Here is a 20,195-nt window from a genome sequence, read left to right on the forward strand (position 1 = left end):
TGATGGTTCAGTAGATAAAATTGTATTACCAAGTGATTTCACAAAAAATGAAATGCACTGGTAATAATTGAAAGGGCAAGAAACTGAACCATTGACTCACAGCTCGTGAGCTGTAAAGCCACGACAAGGCACCAACCTCTTTACAGGCCATTCATACACCTTTCATACGTGTGAGACATACAAAACCATTCACACCGCCAGCCGCGGGCCCATCACATAACAAAACTCACACCGGCACACAGCGCCATTCAAGGGCCCATCACTTTCACACGCCCACAATCCAGACACAGCAACTACACAGGCAGAAGGATTGCGTGGAGTGGCACTCAGCTAGCAGTGTGTGTAGTGACCAGCAGAAAGTCACTACTCACACACAGCCAGCCAAGCACCGGTCGACACACACCGCTAGCCAAACGCCAGTCCACGCACACCGCTAGCCAAGCGCCAGTCCAGGCACACCGCCATCCAATCGCCAGTCCAGGCACACCGGCAGCCAATCGCCAATCCACCTACACCGCCAGCCAAGCTCCAGTCCACGGACACCACCAGACAAGCACCATTCCACGCACACCGCCAGCCAAGCTCCAGTCCACACACACCACCAGACACGCTCCAGTCCACGGACACCACCAGCCAAGCTCCAGTCCACGGACACCACCAGCCAAACACCAGTCCGCACACACCACCAGTCCACACACACTGCCAGCCAAGAACCAGTCCACGCACAGCGCCAGCCAAGCACCATTCCACGCACACCACCAGCCAAGCACCATTCCACGCACACCGCCAGCCAAGCACCATTCCACGCACACCACCAGCCACGCACACCGCCAGCCAAGCACCATTCCACGCACACCACCAGCCACGCACCAGTCCACGCACACCGCCAGTCCATGCACACCGCCAGTCCACGCACACCGTCAGCCAAGCACCATTCCACGCACACCACCAACCAAGTGCCAGTCCACACACACCAACAGCCAAGCGCAAGCCTACACACACCGCCATCACATTTTGGATTTTTTTAGAAAAAAATAAAAACACAAACAAATTGCAAATAGATAAAAATCTTCTAACAGAAAATCAGCAACTAAATACATTGCACTAACACCAACATTGAAACAGAATCAAATTATCCAAAGAATACAGACCAGCCAGTTCACTTTACCACTCAAGAATCCTCCCAAAAATTTTTTCGCGTGTGGTACGCTCTAAAACAAGCAGAGAGACACAGTGCAGGATGAGAGGGACAATCGGGGCAGTACATACGACTCTCCTTCCGCGTACCTCTTCGCCAACAGACTCTACATCTCCTACTGGGAAAATCTTTTGCGGGTGTGGGAGGAATGTGATCTGGAAAGTGGCGTTCTTTCAATCTAGCAACATCCTCCACCAGTCCAACTCTAGGAACACTTGCCTGTTCCACTACAACAAGGCTGCCTATTACAGACTCCTGAAACTTAACAAAAGTCATCTTTGACTCAGGGCAAGAATCCTGGAACACAACAAAAGCATTAAACATTGCCAAGTGGAAAAGATGGATAGCCAACTTCTTGTACCAAATGTAAGCCTTACGAAGAGCAGTGTAAGGTTCCAACCTCTGATCTACTCTGTCAACACCACCCATGTACCTATTATAGTCTAAAACACATACAGGTTTGCGCGCTTCAGCGACCTGACCCCAAACAGTCACATGTGCAGTGCTTTCATCATGGATGGAAGTCAGCATGTAGACATCTCTCCTGTCTGTAAACTTCACAGCAAGAAGCTCCTGGCAACGCAACGCACTGCACTGTCCCCGCACAAGCTTTTGACAAACAAGTTCTTTCGGAAAACCTTTACGGTTACAGCGGACTGTGCCACAAGCAAAAGTGTCCACTTTGGCCAATTCCCTGAACAACCGTACACCAGTGTAGAAGTTATCTACATATAAATGGTGGCCTTTGTTAAAAAATCCTCTTCCAAGTTCCCAAACAATTTTCTCAGTCACTCCAAAAGTGGACGGACAACCAGGGAGGTTAAACCTAGATTCCTTACCGGTGTACACCCTGAAATTGGAGACATATCCAGTCCTACTGTCACACAGCATATACAGCTTTATTCCATAGCGTGCCCTCTTACTAGGAATGTATTGCCTAAAAACCAAGCGGCCCTTGAACAACACCAAAGACTCATCCACTGCAATTTCTCTACCAGGGGCATAAATCTCAGAAAATCGATCAACAAAGTGATCAAGGACAGGCCTAATCTTAAAAAGACGGTCACAATCAGGGTGATCTCGTGGCAACGCTAAACCATTATCTACAAAGTGCATCATCCGAAGCAGAAGCAAATACCTGTCACGACTCATGACTGCCGGAAAAATAGACGTTGCCATCAAGGGACTGCTAGACCAATATGAAGCCAATGATGGCTTCCTTAGCAAGCCCATCAAAAAAGTTAAACCCAAGAACTTCTTCATCTCTTCAACATTTGTGGGAGTCCACCGGGTAGCTCTAGAGTGTGGCTTAAGACTGGCACTGTTGTCCCTCAAAAACTGTTCGGCATACAAATTAGTCTGCTCAACAATCTCTGCCAAAAACACATCGTCCATAAACAACTGAAAAAAATTTACAGGCAAAAAGTTCTCGGTATTCACTCTAGACCCTGGAACACCAGTAAACTCAGGAAATTCCGGCTGCACCATGCCAGGGGCAACCCAGAGGTCATCACTTTCAACGGGAAGACTTGCAGCCCCAGCCTGCAGCCCAGATGTCTCTTGCCGCACTACACCAACGGAAAGGCTTGCAGCCCCAGCCTGCAGCCCAGATGTCTCTTGCCGCACTACACCAACGGGAAGCCTTGCAGTCCCAGCCTGCAGCCCAGATGTCTCTTGCCGCACTACACCAACGGGAAGCCTTGCAGCCGCAGGCTGCAGCCCAGATGCCTCTTGCCGCACTATCGGCACATCAGTCTCCTCCTCTAACACAGGCACTTCATCCGCACTAAGAGTATCTTCATCATCCGATGACCCCATACGGAGAGAAAACTCACTGCCAGAATCTTCCCCTGCCCCCTCTCCCTCAGAAGCAGAGTCAGTCTCTGACCCAATATCAGAGGAAGACTCAAACAGCAAACCAACAACCTGCTGAGCAGTCATCCTGCGGCTAGCCATTATACCTACTAAGATGGAAGACTGCACAAACAAGTCAACAACAACCAACAATGTGCACACCAAGTAAGTAAAGAATTGTGTACCTTTATCACAAAGATCAATGTACTCAAAAACTATACAATCCAATTACAAGAGACAGCTGCACTCACCAGAAATAAACTCTGCAGTGACACAGCAAAGACCAACGATATCAAACTAGAAAGAAGAAAAAAAAACAAATTACTCACAAGACAACAAAATACACATCGAGCACCAATGCAAAAAGTTTTTGACACTCAAAAACCAAACATACTGCTATTATTACACCATTTGCAAAAAAAAACAGGCAGAGAAATCAAACACATTTACATTGTACAAAAATAAGTCTCTTACCAAACTACACAAACAGCAGAACCACCAGCCACAAAACGGCAACGTGAAAAGAAGAAAAGCCTTCACCTAGAACAAAAAAGTAAACAAAAAAAAAACATTACAATTGGAAATCACAAAAAATATAACAATAAACATTCTAACATGCTATGTCACTACCCAAATGGTCAATCGGGTTGTGTGCCAGGTGGGGCAGAAAACAAATTGCACCCTGGAAGCGAGGGGTCACTTCTATTTTTATTTGAACTAATTCCCTGGGGTCTAGTGGGCTTTTCTGCCCCCCGTGGGAGCAGAAACGGCGAAAAAATAAAACCGATCCCCCGGGCAGAACAGTCTTCAAAAAATTTAGGGGCCCAAGGAAGCGACCCTTGCCCAAGGGGTCGCTTCCTACAATAATATTTATATCCCTGGTGTCTAGTGGGCTTTTCTGCCCCCCCCCCCAGGAGCAGAAATGGCAAAAAAATAACACCGATCTGCCCCCAGAGGGGGCAGAAAAGTCTTCCAAATATTTAGGGGCCCTAGGAAGCGACCCTTGCCCAAGGGGTCGCTTCCTTCATAAATACTGATATCCCTAGTGTCTAGTGGGCTTTTCTGCCCCCCCCTGGGAGCAGAAACGGCGAAAAAAAAACACCGATCTGCCCCCAGAGGGGGCAGAAAAGTCTTCAAATAATAAATGGCCCCAAGGAAGCGACCCTTACCCAAGGGGTCGCTTCCTACATAAATACTAATATCCCTGGTGTCTAGTGGGCTTTTCTGCCCCCCCCTGGGAGCAGAAACGGCGAAAAAAAAACACCGATCTGCCCCCAGAGGGGGCAGAAAAGTCTTCAGATATAAATTGGCCCCAAGGAAGCGACCCTTACCCAAGGGGTCGCTTCCAACATAAATACTAATATCCCTGGTGTCTAGTGGGCTTTTCTGCCCCCCCTGGGAGCAGAAACGGCGAAAAAAAAACACCGATCTGCCCCCAGAGGGGGCAGAAAAGTCTACAGATAATAATTGGCCCCAGGAAGCGACCCTTACCCAAGGGGTCGCTTCCAACATAAATACTAATATCCCTGGTGTCTAGTGGGCTTTTCTGCCCCCCCTGGGAGCAGAAACGGTGAAAAAAAAACACCGATCTGCCCCCAGAGGGGGCAGAAAAGTCTACAGATAATAATTGGCCCCAGGAAGCGACCCTTACCCAAGGGGTCGCTTCCAAAATAAAAAAAAACACATCCCTGGTGTCTAGTGGGGCATCCCTGCTCCACGATCGCGACGCTGTGCGCGATCGTGGAGCAGGAATGCCCTGTATTGAGACATCAGGGGAGAGGAAATACTCTTTCCTCTCCCCCGACGCCTCAAAACACTCTACAAGGCCCCCGCCACCCCACCGGAGCAAACACCACTCACCTTCCTCTATGGACGCCTGGAAGCAAATGGCTTCCAGGCGTCCGAGCACTTCCTGATGACGCCAGCGCGCGCTGTGCGCGCTGACGTCACCAGGAAGCGTGGGGGGGCTCGGGGGTGGCAGCGGAAACTCTTCCGCTGCCATCCCCGTCTGTGGGGGCACGATCGGTGCCCCAGGGGGGGAGCGCCAGCGCTTCCCCCAGGGGCTGTCCTCATGACGGAGCGGTTCCGTCATGAGCACAGCCCAACTGATGCTCATGACGGAACCGCTCCGTCATGAGCATCCAAGGGGTTAAACAGTAATAAAGTAAAAACACAACATAAGAAAAATCCCACACTAATTTAGAAAAATAGAGTACATTTTAATAAATTATTTAACACCATAACAACAAAAAGCCAATCAGTTGAACCAGACTTATGAATTCTTAAGTCGCGCAAGACCCAGGCAAAGCCAAATTATGGCCTACTGCAATGGAGTGCGGGTTGGATACACAAAATAGATTGGGCCTAGTCTCCGCTTTCCTTTGAACTTTGAAGAAAGGTTCAAGATATATGTCTCAGAAGGTAAAGTTCAGCTGGGCAAGGCAGCCAGGGGTGTCTAAGGAGAAGGTGTCATCGTCGGGGAGCCGCTGGACGAAATTGAGGTGTAGGTTTCTATGTTCAGGCTTCGGCCCAGATTAGATCTTAGTGGACGTTTGGCAGACAGGATATCTGCCACCATTATGATGGAGTAACCCATCCATCAAACTCTAAATCAGGCCCTTAATAATTTTTATAGAAGTCGAAAATCTCAAGTGGGACTAAGCTACAGGCTGTAGCTGACAAGGGCTTTGCGCTAGTGCAATTACAGTACAGTATTCTAAATTCTGCATAGAAAATCATCTTAATACTAATTGTTTGTTGAAAACTCTCCAGAAAATGAAACTAACTATTACATTTACAGTGAATGAAAAACAGTAGAAGTAGAGATTGGTACAAATCAATAAACGGAGCATGTAATTAGGTTTAAAACTGCCTAGAAGCTGTTGTGTACAGCATAGGTAAATGTTCACATGCCTAGGGAGGAATATTTTTGAGGAAGCACAGATCTGGGGAATTTTGGGCCATTTCCGGTGAAAGTTATTTATTGAGAACTAGATGCAAAAACGCTACAGATAAGGATTTATATTTGTCTCATCCATATAATAATCACAAATATTATTGCACACCTTAATAAGATCTATTGCTGTTTCTATAGTTTCAATTTGGGCCAATAGAATTTTTTACAAACTTTAAGCAGTGTTTTTCAGAGCTAAGAAAAGATGAATGTAGGATTTAATACAATTTTAAACAGATTGATACAGCAACGACAAGACTAACTAGATTTTTTGATTAAATTGTACTACAAATGTGAATTAGATGTATGCAATATAATCACACAAGAGTCTCACCTTTAAAAAACAAATAGGAATTAAGACCTTTTTTATAGATATGTGAGAAAAGAACAGTACGGCTGACCAGTGTTCAGCACCTCTATTTCAATGTAAATACAAAAGTTCAATTTTGTGCAAACAACGTCCAGAGCAAGCCGCACTTATGCTCTACTGTGGAACAGATATACGAATTTTGAAGAAATGGACGGTGCACCGTGGAGTTAAGTCAAACTGCTTCCAAAATATCCAAAATATATTCTTTAATCTTTTTCTTACATCTTAAAATTCAGACACAGCCAACGCGTTTCGTTCTCTACGAACTTCGTCAGGGCCAAAAAATTTTAGATAGACAAATCCGATAAATCCATAGACAATTAAGATCCAAAGTAATCCTGATTATACCGCCTCTTAGAATAATAGGAATCGTATGCTCACAATAGTTGAACACCTGGATCCGTACATGATACGTACCATCCAGTATCGATCGGAATCCTCCAGACACGATATGTAATAATCAAATCAACAATGTCGTTGTATATTTGAGAGCCAGTATCATGGCCAAATTTCCTGTTTGCTGTAAGCTATCTCTTCGTGTTTTGCGGTCAACGAAACGCGTTGGCTGTGTCTGAATTTTAAGATGTAAAAAAAAGATTAAAGAATATATTTTGGATATTTTGGAAGCAGTTTGACTTAACTCCATGGTGCACCGTCCATTTCTTCAAAAACCTTTTTTATAGATGTTCTTCATGTAGAACACAGAGCAAGTAACTAGGGCTGACAGAACTAATTTATTTTGTCTTCAGAATGTCAAAGAGAATAGTAGTGCAAATGCACAGATTTTGTGTGATCCTTATCCATCTACCAGGGGCAAACAAAGGGGGTAATCTACATGCAATCCTTTTGCAGTCGTAAGCAAGCATTAATAGTCTCTTATAATAAACATTTCCGATATTCTCTTATGCCTAAATGGTTGGGAGAGTTAATAATACATGCCACAGGACCATCTTTCTCGAAGTAATGGTAATTGAGGATTTTAACTTATGGGTGAATTTCATTAGAGCGTCCTCAGAAAATCAGGTGCTAAACAGTTTTAACACCCTTAGCCTCAAACAGATTAGAAATCTTCCCACTCACAAAGCTGGCCACACACTGGTTCTCATCTTTACAACCGCTGACCAAATAAAACTTACAACTGTTAAGGACTTGCTCTGGACTGACTGCCACTGCATTAAATTTGAAATAGTCAGCACTAAATTAGGAAATCCCCATTGATTTAGGGATAAAATGTCCTGTTGTAATTGGAAACGTCACGCTTGCCACATTTGATAAGTAATTCAAGCAATCTACACAAACTAGTGACATTCAGTCACCTGATATGCTAGAATCATTATTCAACCAGATACCAATTCGGACCCTTAATAAACTTGCCCCCAATGACACCAAACAAGTGAAAGAGGAATACTTCCAGAAACTGTGGTTTAATGATGACCTTAAGCTAGAAAAAATATGTCAAAGCATTTGGAGAAATATTGGAGAAAATCTTTTAGTGGCACAGGCAAAATAACTTTCAGATACAAATGTAAAAATATAATTACCTTATTAAAAAAGCTAGAAGGAATCTGTATACCCAAAAAATGTGTCTTCCCTCAATAACTCACTCTTTGCCCTTGTTGAATCTCTATATAGCCCTCAGACCACTAACTCTAATGAGACACCATCACACGTTATAGTGCAGGGGTACTCACAAACTTTCTCTCGGGGGCCAAATTTACAGTGTGGTTTCTGGCTGAGGGCCGCACCGGTGGGGGCGGGGCCAGTGGGGGAGGGGGCGGGGCTAGACCCCCAAAAAATCTATGACCATGAGGTTGAACACAGGCCACTGCAGCGGACGCCTTTGTCCACTGAGCCACCAGACCAGGCATTCACACATCTATCATCTATCTATCTATCTATCTATCTATCTATCTATCTATCTATCTATCTATCTATCTATCTATCTATCTATCTATCTATCTATCTATCTATCTATCTATCTATCTATCTATCTATCTATCTATCTATCTATCTATCTATCTATCTATCTATCTATCTATCTATCTATCTATCTATCTATCTATATATCACTCTGTCTCCCTCCCTCTCTCTGTCTCCCTCCCTCTGTCTCCCTCCCTCTCTCTCGCTCTCGCCTTCTCTCTATCACTCTCCCTCTCTCTCCGTCTCCTTCCCTCTCTCTCTCCGTCTCCTTCCTTCCCTCTCTCTATCTCTCTCTCTCCCTCTGTCTCCATCGGGAGCTTCGCGGGTGTTTCTGGGGGACTGCTGGCATTGGGGGGGCTGGTCCTTGCACCTTTCACAGGGGAGGCATCCCTCGGGGCAGCTGCTGTAGGACTCGGCCTCTCCACCGCAGGGTGAGTCACCTCTGCAGGGGCAAGTGTGGTGGATGCGATCAACAGCAAAATAGAGAAAGACGAAGTGGAGGGGCTCTTGAAGGAGTGTGAAAGGGGGCTGGAGAGAATCAAAGAACACATGACGGCTGCCAACCGGCTGGCGGAGGAAATCAGAGATTTGACCGAGACTGTAAACCCGGATTTTGGGAACATGTGCTTCGGAGTCAGCCAGGCCGGCCTCCATCTCTCCAAATTAGTTAAAACCGTCCAGGTATTGAACAGTGGCCGCCTTCTAGCCTGAATAGCCGGGAGCACAACCGTAGAGTTCAGTGTTTTCTTCGTGGTGTTTGATCTGCTCAGCCTCATACACAGCGACAAGGAGCTCAGCAGGTGGGCCCCAAGTGACCTCGCAACAGCCATCCGCAAGGCAGAGGGTGAGCTAAGGGCTCTGCTCACAGAGTTGGAGGTACCTGCCCTTGAACGCACTATGCGAGAGCTGAGAAACCCTCAACCAACAAACAGCTAGGGCCCTCTGCCCCCCACACTCCCTCCCCGGCACCCCGTTTCAGAACAGACATGGGGCGAATCACACAAGTACTTACGAGTGAGAGAAGAGGTACTACAGGGCGACTCTTACCCACCCCGACAAGTCGTTGAGCATGCACCGCTGTCAGTGCAAGAGCACCGACAGCTCAGTCCTTCCTGTTTCTGCCGTGTGTGAATATTCACATGTTTGATGTTTTCAGGCCCTGTCACACAGACATGTAACAGTATGTAAAGGGGCACTAGGGGGGCTCTTTCACTTGACTCTGAGACCTGTGCGCTTGCGGGTTGGATCTCGAGTCTTCATTTGACAAGCTGATGCCTTCTGGGTGTTGTAGTCTTTACTTAACTTCAGATGATATTCATTCCCAGGCAGAGCCAGGCGCGATGAGAGGGGAGGCGGGGCGGGGCACAGAGTGGACAGAGCGCACACAGCCGCCGCACCCAAGTACTTCACGGGTCTTTTAAAGACCATTCACTTGTTAATGAGGCTTTGTTGTACTTCACCTCTTCTTAGCGCCCCTGCATCTCCACTCAATCAGAGGGGAGATGCAGGGGCGCTAAGAAGAGGTGAAATACAACAAAGCCTTATTAACAAGTGAATGGCTTTTAAAAGAATCACCCGGCCCGGCCCCCATAGCTCCACGCTGCTGCAACCGGCACGATGTCTGGGAGGTCCGCGGGCCGCCAAGGAAGGCTTGCCGGGCGGCTGGCGGCCCGCGGGCCGTACTATGAGTATCCCTGTTATAGTGGCACAACTCTCACCCTTCTTTCAAAAAGCATTTGCTCTAATAGAGAAGAACAACAGCAAACTCCTTCTTCCTAATCAGCAATTTATAGAATCAGTCACTTGTATAAATCTCACCACCTCACATTTTGGGCTCACTCATTCAATGAGACAAACCCTCTTTACTTTTACTCCCATTACCAAAGCAGATTGTCTGAAGCTCATTGCTATGAAGAAACCCACTGGCTTCCCCTTGGACATTTACCGAGCACTTCATCTCACGTCCTTTGCTGTTCTAATTTCAGAGGATATTAATTATATCATCAACACCTCCTCAAGGATGGTAAATTCCTTGACAAGCTTCAAAAGGTATCATCCACTCTTTCTTAAAGAAATCCAATCTGAACTCTAATGAGCTTGCTAAATTTAGGCCTAAATCTTTACATCTTTATGTCTTATCTCTTTAAATTGATAGAGAATATAGAGGTCAAACAGCTTTAAGACTATTGAGGAATGCAATATCCTTGAATTCACCCAGGCCAGTTTCCTCTCTGGTTATGATACCAAGACACTGATTACCTCAGCAATAGACAATCTCAGACATATCATGGATAGCAGAGGATCAGGAGTAACAATATTTCTCGATCACTCCACTGCCTCTAATACTGTAGATCACTCCATCCTTCTTTAGAGCATCTTGGAATGTAGAATAACTAACTACAAAAAGATCCAAAATGCTCTCGGCCCATCCATCTATGGCCAAAACAAATTTGAACCAGAGGCTACTCTCCCTAAGCAACTTCATTGGCTGCCTATAAGGAAACATAGAACCTTTAAAAAACTCCATCTTTGCTTACCAGAAAATTCAATAAATAAACTCCCTCCCACAATCTAAGACTGGCTTCCCAACCAAACATCTCGGTTCCCTCTCACAAATACCAGAAGTGGGTTGGTCTTTCCTTTCAGATTTTGAGGAGCCATCACCTGGAATTCCATTCCTGTCTTAAATCCAGTATAGAATGCTAGTCTCCTGATCTCTTGCACACAGGAAAAACCTTTGAGTAGAAGACTGAGTTTCACAGAGATTTGAAAGCAATTTTCAGAGCCTTTTTGAAGAGAATGGAAAGTATTCCACTTGCATAAATTACAGATGTTGGTGAGTAGATTTTGAGAGTGAAACAGGCAGTGATGGTTTAGGAAAATAGAGCATATATGCATAGCAAACTATATACAGCAAACTGTTGTCTATTGCTATCTCCACCCAAATCTGATAAAAAGCTAAAATCATTTCCCCCCACTGGGCTTGGAGGAGTGGTTGAGGAAAGTCAGTTTCTGTAAGTCATAGTCCCCTTAAAGGATCACGCTATTTAGATTGTGCAGCAAATTTCCTTAGCAGCTGCTGCTTGGAGTAAGATGTAAAAGAGACATATTTAGGGAATAGTAAGGCTGATAAAAATAGGGTGCTTGCAGGGATTGTTGATAGAAACCTTGCAGTTGATAACTGCCACTGTAGGGGATAAACACGTTGCCCCTACCACCTCAAGAAGGAGATTACCTCCTGTACATTAGAGGTCCAAGAGACCATGCTAACTCAGTGTCTGATCTGATTGACTGTAGAGCTCCCACTACTTGCCTTTCAAACAAATACAATTTGCTATGCTGCACATCCGGACAAAAAGAAGTGGATCACAGGTAATCTTTGCACCATAAAACTACAGCAGCAGCCATCTGATGAAACCCTATTGTGGCTACATACATCAATCTGATTATGATAGCCACTAAAGCTTTTGCAAGCTCTCATTAAATGGCTTTCACTTTTTGTTTCTTGTCATCTAAAGCAAGTACAGACAAAGAGCCATATCCATCAACAGATGTTGTAATGCCTTGTCACAGGTGCTCACCACCACTCCCACCAACCTTTGGCCCAGTGATGTTTGGTCTGCCCTTCCACTCCTTCATTGACACTCAGAATCTGTACTGTGTGACAGGAGGCATATTGCCCACGGTTGTGGCGGTCACGTGTGTGCTCCCCAGTTGTTACCTCCCTTCTTAAGCACAGTCAATTCTGTTCCTACCCCAAAAGCTTCCCCATCGGAGTCACACGCTACAGAGGGATTAAATATTTTTCTGCACGCTTTGAGCATCCTGGTATTCAAGGATTTATTGAAGGATTTGAGCATGTCAAAATTCAAGGAACTATTGCTGGATTCAAGAATCACACAGTCTGTAAAAATCACACACAGGACATGGCTATATGCTTTGCTTTCGTCTGTGTTAATGAGAGGAAACCTTTGCTTTGCCTCTTCCCTTAACCTGTATTCTTCTCCTTGGGCTCAGCTCAAAATTGTTTCTGGCTCTCCGATCAAGATTATCTTAAAGCCAGACATTGCGAACATCTTCACAGAAGATTTCTGCTTGCAGTGCTTCTTGAAATTTTTTCTGCCACATCACTTCAATGGTTTGCCTTGCATCTTTGAAATTATTCATCCTCTCCCAGTGTTCTGTTCAAAGGCCTCAAGTTAATGATGGTTAGGGAGATTTAAATACTACTTGTTTTGACTATAGATCTATATACTGTCCACTGCATCTTCATCCTAGGATTATTTAACAACTGTCTCTCAGGCCTCTCCAGTGTTATATGCAGATCCAGTATGAACCTTTGATTCTGATAGTTGTATCAAGTTGGGTAATATAGGAAATTTTAACAAGACCGGACTTTTGATGAGTCTTTTAGATCTATCAACATAAACATTAAAAATATGTCACTCGTGAGAGGGAATCCCCATCTGATAGGATAAGCTTTGTCACTGCAAACTAGTGATTTCTCTTGCATACCTTCTACATTATCCCTATGCGCCTTCTCTCCACTTCGCTGTCAGTGTCAGGTTCAGTTGTGGGTGTATTTGGCACTGCAGAGGACTGGTGGGCTCTGCATCTCTCCTTCAGCAACATTCTGATCTACAGGTTAGTGGTGATTTGAGTCTGACATTCATCTGACAGTGTCGACTAATCGCTAAAACATTAGTTACTTTGATGGAAGTTACTGTCAGCATGGATATACACTTATGAAAGCACACCATCTCTTCCCTCTCCTTCTCTGTAGGGAGCGGAGAAAAGGGATTGCATAAAAGGCGCTGATGTACATCATGGCAGAATCGGCATTAGGTTGCCAATGTTGGAAAAGTATCAGATGCCCCACATTTTATATCTAGGTGAGGTACTGTAGGAGAGTAGGATCTGCACTTATGTTGCCCTCACTTTTTTTCTGATGTTTACACTGGTGTCTGGCTATAGTCTGGCTGGGACCCTGCTAATCAGGGCCCCAGCCTCTCTGTTCTCTCTAAACAACTTGGAGTGCATATTAGATGTACTAGTGATTGGATACTGTGGTACCTTATGAGCCCCTAGTATATGGTACCTTAGGTACCAAGGGCATAGGCACTTCACATGCCTACCAGGGGTTGAAGCATGTATTATGCCACCCCTGGGAAGCAGACTAAATCTGACACCACAGGCCTACTACTGCAGCCTGGGTGAGGTAGTGTTAGCACTCCTCACTGAGGTATAGGTTCCCTATACCTCACCTTACACACACATATAAGCTTATCAGTCACCCCTAAGGCAGGCCCTATCAATCCTGAGGGCAAGGTGCTTGGTTTAAATGTGAGGGGGTGCCTCTGCCTGAGCAGGGCCCCTCTGCAGCCCTCAGAGTCTATTCTCTGTAGCTGTTTGTGGATGCAGTTAAACCATATACTCCTAAGTGCATTATAACCTCGCGGTAAATGCTAACTCTAGGATGGCTGCATCAAAACATGTCGTGTTTGGTGTCAAACACTTTGGAATCATACCCCCACGCCAGTAACTGGTGTGGGAGTATGATCCCACCCTTCTAGAGGGGAAGACATGTACCTACTGTGGAAACACGGTAGAATCCTGAAAGAGCCCTGGCATCACAAAATGGATGCCACCAGCACAGACACTGGGCTGCCCTCCTGCTGTTGACCGAAACTCGCAGTGGAGGAGGCCCAACAATAGGCATCCTGTCACAGGGAGGTGTAACCACCTTCCAGACAGGATTTAGTGTATTGGGGCTGGGTGGGTGCACTCCTAGAGTGCTTTGAAGTCCTGCACTGGGGAGCAGTAGGCTCCTCTGTGCATATGCCAGCTCAAACCGTTTCAGGGGCTACCAGCCCCTGCTCTGGCATGAAACTGGACAAAGGGAAGTGGGTGTAATCACCCACTCCCCTGACCCTCCCAGAGGAGTGGTCATAGAGCTAGTCCCTCCCTTTCTTTTAGTATAAGATAGGGAACCCTTGCCATTGCAAACTAGATATTCCTGTACGACGCTCTACAAGAAGAATCCTTGACCTTCGGTTTTCCACTACCTTTGCAAGACTGGACAATCTCCCTTGGAGTCAAGGAGTGACTCCCCTGCTTGGCAGGCACCAAAACTTTGCATCAACAGTCGCAAACTTTCCTGCTCCTGCCGGAGTCTAAAGTCCCTGCAGCCCTGGAAGTAGATTTCCTGACTTCTTGATGGCCATTGCAAGTCCTCAGCAAACCTGAGATGAGTGGACCCCACGAGTGACAAGGAACAGCAATACCCAGGTACCGTGCACTATTGTCGAGTACAACCCCTTCATGACGTTCTACGAACTTATGCATTGCACCACGTGTGGTCCAAGCCTCCAGCAGGATTTCCTTTGAAAATCAGAGGCCTACCTCATCCCGAGTGACCGTGGGCTCCTGTGAAGTGAATCCTCACGAGGTGTCTTTGCGATCGCTTGCCGGTTGGCTTGTGGTTCCCCTGAAGACTTTTTAATCAAACCAAAGGGCTCTCCTGATTGCTCCAGGCCTGCCCTGACTTACCGTTGCTGGGTGAGTCCCTCAGACTTTGCTGGTCTGCACCGCTGATTTTCTTCACATTCCACAAGACTTGCTGTTGCCAAAGCTTGTTGGCTCCAATCTGGTTGCCGACACCTTAGTAAGCTGCAGACTTCATGGGAATCTCTGAATCCAGCTGCTAGTCATTGTCGACACCTCCTGGACATCGTGGCTGAAGAGTCAAGACACCTGTGATCACCTGAAATCACCCGGTGACAGTGGGCATCCATCTTCCTGGCCCCGGGTCACTGGCAAGTGATTTTGAACACTGTCTCCTCTGCTTTCCGGTCTTCTTTCTTCAGAATCCAGCCTTGGATTCCACCGGACACTTCTCCTGTCTTCACAAGCAGCAAGTCTTCTTTGGCTCCCATTGAAAACGAAGCCGCGACCCGACACCAAAAGACACCTATGCACCCTGCTTCCCTGGGTGAGGTAACTCGTGCACTCCGGTGCTCCTGTGTGTGTTGGCCCTCGAACTACTTACCCTGTAAGTGACTTGCTTGTAGACTCTCCTGAAGTACCCTAAAACTTTAAAATTCCAACCGCGACTTGCTCCATTGAAGTCTATTGGGATCCGCGGCTGTGTTCTCGCACTGCATGCGTCTCCTTTACTTACCTGCCTTGGGTGGATTAGTGAGGCCCCAGCGCTTCTGAAGACCATAGGCCTTCTCCCTTCTCAAGTCGTTTTTCTTATACCTCTTTTTTAGTATATGTTCTGGTACGCCCCTAGGGCCCCAGCCATATAAGTGCTTAATTTGTTGTGAAACATTGATTTGTGCATATGTTCCCGACTTCTAATCTCATCAAGAGATTAGCAGAGTATGTCTAGAAATAAATACATATATATTTTATATATATACCTGTGTGGTGTCTTTTCATTTGGTAATTCAAGAGATTATAAGGTAAAACAAGCTGCTTTACATTCCTCAGAGACTTAGCCTGAAGGCTGCTCTCCACAGCTACCACTAGGATAGCTTTTTTTAAAAGGTTGTTGTTATAATCTTGTAATACTTATAGTGAGTTGGTATGTTCCAAACCCCCCCCCTCCCCTCCAGTATATGGTATGACCCTAGGGAGCTCACCTTAGAATGTTCAGGTGAAGTCTTTCATTGTTGTGAGAGCGGATGGTCAGTGAATAAAGGCTGCATCAACTTACCTGCTGTGTAGCGTATTCTTCAATATAACACTGGCGACGAACTGCGAAGGGGGCAGCTGACCATCTCCCCTCTGTTTATTCTCTCGGAGCAGCAGGAGTTTAGTACCTTTGAAGAGTGCTAGGGCACCTTTTGTGAGGACGGCGCATCTGTAGAGCATTATCTGGTGGTCATCAAGTGACTCAAGATTTCATGCAATCCAAGGAGGTCGGGGCTCGTAGGTCGTTTTGACCAACTGGGTACTCCGTATGCATCGCTGTGGGGTGCCAGTACACTACGATATGCCAAGTGGAGTTCGGGTGTAGCAGTGGTGAGGAGGAAGGAGGCGTCTCGTTCTGTGACCCGCAGTAAACTTCCAGCGGCGTGGATAACGAAGAATATCACCCAAGTCCCTGCGTTCGTCACAGATACAAGAATACTTGTGAGACAGCAAGGGCAGGTTGTGCTTCAGGTTCCATAACCCGTGGTGACGATCGACTTCCAGGCGTTCCTGTGAGGCAGAGAAGCGAGTCAGCCCCAGTCTGTGACGGAAGATATCTCAGGCTGAGATTGTGTTATAGCGGATTTGTGTGGGAAGACCGCACACTATCAGCCGCTGTGACATTTCTGCAACTTGTGGACGTCCGGTGAAGCAGTTCCTGTTTATTCTACCGCGCAGCCCGGGAAGTTCAGTCAGGTGAAGCAGTTCCTCTCTGAAGATCCGGCGCTCCAGCCTCTGAGGACCGCTCAGCCCAGGGTGTTCAGTCAGCTTGTTCGGTGCGTCAGCCGCCTGCGAGCCGGTGTCGATTCCCTGGAGATCTTCGTGTGAGCCTGGTGAGTCTATTCAGGGCTCCCCCTTTGCGTTCTTCTGGCAGTGTGTGGGAGGACTTTTCCATCCTGTAACCCAGGGAGGGGGAACCACCGCATTTTGTGATAACTACGCTAAGGCCAGTCAGGAGCGGTATCGGGCGCCTTTTACATTGTGACTGGGGTTAGTCCAGCGAAATCATCTGTTCTGCGTGGGGGGAGTGAGAAAGGTCTGGGCAGTGTCGCAAGGAGGTGACTGCTATACGTGTGCCACCCATTTTCGAACCCGTGAAGCACATGAACCGGGCAGTTTCCTCACTGACTGTCACACTGGTCTCATGAGCGGGAACTAAGTGTGCAAGGTGGTACCCACCGTAAAGCCTTCCATGGAACTTTAAGTGTCACTAACTTACCTCCAAAAGGCGTTGCTTGTCCTACCGTTTCTGCTGGCGGTGTAAGAAGTTTTTAGTCAGTCCTCATGGGCACACCAGGCATGAGCCAACCCCCGTCCTTTTTGAATGACTGTGGGGACCCAGAGATCCACTGGAAAGATTTGGCAAAACTGTTCGAATCCTACCTGATTGCCATGAGAGGTGAAAGGTTTTCAGCATTGAGGAAACAGCACATTCTTCTGCATAATTTAGGCGTGCATGGTCGCAAGGTTTATGAGACTCTTCCGGAACCAGAGTTGGAGGAGGAGGATGACATTGATGTTTTTGATGTGACATTGATGAAATTGGAGTCACATTTTGGGGATAAGGTCAACGTGGTGTTGGAGAGACACACATTTTTCAGCAGAGTTCAAGGGAAGTGTGAATCTATCTCTAATTACATTGCAGCTTTAAGGGGGCTAACGCAGTTGTGTGAGTTTGGGGAGCTGAATGACTCACTCATACGTGACCAATTAGTTAGGTGCACGAATAGTAGTAGGATCCAAGAGAAACTGTTGGCGAAGAATCCCACCTTGAAAGACGCTGTGGCCATTGCTCAGTCCGTGGAGCATACTGCAAAATGTGTAAAAGAAATGAAAGTTAGAGAGGATGTAGTAGCGTCTGTACAGGTGGAAGAGCAGAGTAAAGAGGTGTTACAAGTGTCAGATAAATGAGGCACGAAGGAGGCTCAAACCCATAAAGTTAGTAATTTAAAATGCTATAGGTGTGGCAGCAGTAACCATCTAGCCAATAATCCAGTGTGTACAGCCAGAAGTGTCATGTGCAAAAAATGCAATAGGAGGGGACATCTAGCAAGGGTGTGCAGAGAGGGGATAAGTAACACTGTGAGTGTGGTGAGTAATGGGGAGGAATCTCATGCCAAGTACATTTTCCAGGTGAGGAGCATGGCTGAGGGGGCCAAACAGAACTACCCCAAATGTATTGTACTGTTTAATAACAAACCTCTGGAGGTGTTTGCAGATTCCTGTTCCCCTTTCACGTTGATAAATGTACAAGATTTTGTGGAATCACTGGGCGGATCGAGAGAAGTATTAGAAACTCCTGACATCACACCTGAAGGGTACACGAGAGATCCCATTCCCCTAGTAGGCATGTTGAACAGCCACATAGATTTTAATGGGAGGACCACAAAGGGTAATGTGTACATTGTAGAACGTGGGGCCAATCTCCTGGGGTGGCAACACCAAAGGGAATTAGGCATTATACTAGATCCCAGTAAAGAAAATCAGGTGATCATGATCGACAGAGTTAGCAAAGAAGAGGGTTTACAGATGATGTTCCCCAAGCTCTTCAATGAGGAGTTGGGTAAACTACGTGATTTCCAGCACAAAATTAAAATTAGAGCTGGAGCAAAACCTGTGGTTCACAAAGCACGATCGGTACCTTTCCACCTGAGGGAGACGCTCAAGGAAGAACTTGATAAACTATGTGAAATAGGGGTCATACAACCTATTGAGGCCACGGAGTGGCTTGCGCCTTTGGTTTTGGCATCTAAGGGCAATGGGAAGGGCATTCGTTTGTGTGTGGACCTACGCTCTTTAAATGAGAATATTTGGGTGGAGAGGTTTCCTCTCCCCAACATCAATGAGATGATAAGCACCATGGGTAAGGCATGTTATTTTTCTGTAATTGATCTGTCCAGAGCGTACCACCAAGTGGAACTGCATCCCGAGTCGAGACCGCTGACAGCGTTCACCTCGCCTTTTGGGGCATTTATGTTTGTAAGAATGCCTTTCGGTCTCGCCTCAGCAGCCTCGGTATTTCAGAAAATAATGCAGCAGGTATTAAAAGGAGTCAAGAACACACTCTGCTTCCAAGATGACATCCTGATGTATGGGGAAACGGAGGAAGCACATGATACCACCCTCCATACAGTGTGTCGCAGACTATCTGATGCAGGTTTGACGGTACAGCTGGACAAGTGTAGAATAAAGGTAACGTCAGTGGACTATTTAGGGCACACCATCACCAAAGATGGGTTCAGACCCAAGCACAGCTTAGTCCAGGCCGTAAGGGATGCCCCACACCCAACGAACAAGGAGGAACTTAAGTCATTTTTGGGCTTAGTGGAGTATATGTCTAAATTTGTCAGAAATTTTGCGGAAATGTGTGTGGATTTACGTGAGCTTCTTAAGAAGAATACTGCATTTGTGTGGGAGGAAGAACACAGTGGCATGGTTGAGATGATAAAGAAGCGCATACTGGAGTCACCAGCACTGGGTTCTTTTGATCCCAAGAAGAGAACCATTTTAACCACGGATGCCTCAAGCAAGGGATTGGGGGCCATGTTGTCCCAAAAAGGTGAAGGCGAGGAGAGAGTAAAAGCGTTTGCATCACGCACCTTGAGCGAGGCAGAACGCAATTACTCTGTCATCGAGAGGGAGGCATTGGCGTGTTTTTGGGCGGTACACCATTTTAAGTTTTATTTGTGGGGAACCAAGTTTACCATACACACGGACCACAAGCCTCTTACCTTCATGTTTTCGACGAAGCAGGCGCAGAACATGTCTCCAAGAATAAGTAAGTGGGTGCTGGGTTCGGAGAACTTTTGTTTCAAAGTTGAGTACCTACCGGAACCTGAAAATGTGATTGCAGATTACTTGTCAAGGTTACCGATCAAAGGAAAATTGAGTGAGGAGGTACTCGATGTGCCCATTTTCGCGGTACATTTGCCCTCGCTGACAGATGTGGAATGGGAAAAGAGCATGAAGGAAGATAAGACAATGGACATGTTGAAAGAGCTCATTGTCAAGGGGTGGCCGGAGAAGATTTCAGAGGTTCCTGACAAAGTCAGAGACTACTGGGAAGTCAGATTTGAACTCTCGATTATAGCGGGTCGCTTACACAGGGGGGAGAGAATTGTTCCACCGGAAGGGTTGAGGGAAATGGATCATAGACCTGGCCCATGAAGGGCATTTGGGCAGGAGCCTAACTAAAAACAAGG

The 20,195-nt window shown here is 46.4% G+C and overlaps 1 pseudogene; it reads left to right on the top strand.

Annotated features, from left to right (window-relative positions):
* Positions 1 to 9,231, top strand: part of LOC146855082 (apolipoprotein L3-like) — a 28,179-nt pseudogene extending 18,948 nt beyond the window's left edge.
* The last annotated feature ends 10,964 nt before the right edge of the window (positions 9,232 to 20,195 follow it).

Source organism: Triturus cristatus, chromosome 4_1, assembly GCF_964204655.1.
Source record: "Triturus cristatus chromosome 4_1, aTriCri1.1, whole genome shotgun sequence".
Lineage (NCBI taxonomy): Eukaryota > Metazoa > Chordata > Amphibia > Caudata > Salamandridae > Triturus > Triturus cristatus.